Source organism: Neofelis nebulosa, chromosome 5 (assembly GCF_028018385.1).
Source record: "Neofelis nebulosa isolate mNeoNeb1 chromosome 5, mNeoNeb1.pri, whole genome shotgun sequence".
NCBI lineage: Eukaryota > Metazoa > Chordata > Mammalia > Carnivora > Felidae > Neofelis > Neofelis nebulosa.
Genome location: NC_080786.1, coordinates 143,755,205 through 143,757,558, shown reverse-complemented (window position 1 = coordinate 143,757,558; position 2,354 = coordinate 143,755,205). Strand labels below are relative to the sequence as shown.

General features: G+C 37.3%; 1 pseudogene; it reads right to left on the bottom strand.

Annotated features, from left to right (window-relative positions):
• Positions 1-237: 237 nt before the first annotated feature.
• LOC131511459 (small ribosomal subunit protein eS26-like) lies at positions 238-982 on the bottom strand (annotated as a pseudogene).
• Between the last annotated feature and the right edge of the window lie 1,372 nt (positions 983-2,354).

The following is a 2,354-nucleotide window of genomic DNA, read 5'->3' as shown; positions in this document are numbered from 1 at the left end:
TGTGTATGACAGGAGGTAAATTTTCGGAACATATATTCAGGAGTTTTCTGTAAGAATGCAGCATCAATTTGATTAAAAACAATAAAAAGAAGGACAGACATAAAAAATCTTTGAAGAAGAGAAGAATGAGTCTGATCTAAATTTGTTGAGAGGCTAGTTGTTTGGAAGTGGGAATGCTGTGTCCATTTCTTACACATCCTCTAAAATAACCTAGATCAGGTCACCCAAGCATATCCCACCCCTAAGTGGCTGACGTATACACAGGATTGTTTCTGTGGGGAAGACACATTCAGCTTTCCAGTTTGATTACCAAGGACATGTTCAACAAAATGAAAAGACAACCTACGGAATGAGAGAAAATATTTGCAGACCATATAGTTAATTTTATACATGGTGTGAGGTAAGGGGTTCAACTTTATTCTTTTGCATCCAGTTGTTCCAACACTATTTGTTGAAAAGATAAAAGATTTGTTGTTTGTGTGTGTGTGTGTGTGTGTGTGTTTAAAGTATAATCTCCATTTTATTTTATTTTTTGCACAAAGCAGTTTTTCTTCAGTCCTTAAAGACTTATCTCCTTACATGGGCTTTGATGGAGGTCATGAGGCAGCACCTGTGGGTCTAAATCAGAGTGGGGTCCTTCTGTGCTTCACGAGGGTGATTCCTAACTACTTTGCTATGAATGGCACAACTCACACAGCAATGTAGTTTTGTATACAGCTTGAGAAGCATCTAGGCGTCCAAGACACTTGCTTCAGAAATGTCCTTGATGGTGGCAGCCTCCACTATGTTCAGAATAATGAACTTCCTAATGGCCTTTTCCTTGGGCATGCAGTGGGAGAAGTTGGTGGAGCAAACAGGCTGCAATTGGCCGTGGCCCTTTCTGACATGACCATTATTCCTTCTTTTCCTGGTCATCTTCGAAGCGAGGACTCGAGAGAGTGAAAAGATTATGGTTTATCCATTGAATTATGCCAGTACCACATTGTCTTTACCACTTTATTACTGTAGCTTCGTAATAAGTTTTGAAACTGGGAAGTCTACATCCTACAAGCTTCTTAATCTTTTAGAAGATTGCTTTGAATATTCTGTTTCCATGAGTTTCCATATAAATATTAACCTGTCAGTTTCTGCAAAAAAAAAAAAAAATAGCAGCTGAGACTTTGAGAGGGATTGAGTTGAACACATAGATCAATTTGTAGAATATTGCCATCTTAACAATAGTGCCTTCTGATCCACGAATATGGGATGTTTTTCCATTTATGTAGATATTCTTTAATTTTTTTCAATGACATTTTGTGTATTTTCTGTATATAAATCTTGTGCTTTAAATAAATTCACTTCTAAATTTTTTTTTGCTCTTGTAAATGGAATTTACAAGATTGATTATAGGTGATTATAGTTGATTATAGTTTTGGATTATTCTCACACTTTCCTTTAATTCTTTAAACATGGTTTCCTTTAGTTCATTAGGTGATTTAAAGTCTTTGTTTAAAAAGTCCAAAGTCTGGACATTGTTAGAATTGTCTGGTTGTTTTCTTTTGCATGGGCTACACATTCTTGTTTCTTTGTGTGTCTCATATTTTTCTGTTGAAAAAATATTTTTCTGTTTTAAACAATATATTGTGGCAACTCTGGAAATCAGATGCTCTCTCCAGGCTTTTTTGTTGCTGTTTTTTTGTTTTTGTTATTATTGTTGCTTTTTATTTATTTATCGGCTTAGTGACTTTTCTGCAGTCTTTGTGTAAAGTCTGTGTTCTTTGTCATATGTGGCTGTTGAAGTCTCTGCCTGGTTAGCTTAGTGGTCAGCTAATGATTACCTAGAGATTTCCATAAATGCTTTGAACTAATAACTCTCCCAGCCTTTGTGTGTTGGGATCTTACACCCCTGTCTTAGCTTGTGCAGAGCCTCAAGGCAAGCTAGAGAGGAAAGATTAGGACCTTCTGGGGCCTTTTCTGTGTATGCACATGGTCTTCTAGATTTCCAAGAATGTGTGTGAGCTTTTCAAAATCTCTTATGGACCTCTCATTTCTCTGTTATTCTTTTTTAAGTGTTTTGATTAGGCCCACTCAGTAACCTCATCTCAGATAGCTGCAATCTTAAACAATTGCCGTTGATTTTTTTTTCCCAAAGTCCCTAGAATCAGGGATGTTGGTACAGAGCATGCTCTGAGTCAGGTCAAATAAAGTCAGGTCATGGGAAGGGGGATTTTCAATAAGAGGCTTTACTGGTCAAATGTTGACAATTGGTCAAATGTTGACAGGCTTTGGGGAAGTTCCAAACCCATTCTACCCTCTCCAGTTAGACTGCTGGTTCACACAGCTATCACGTTGTGCAACTTTTGGTCCTCAAGGGG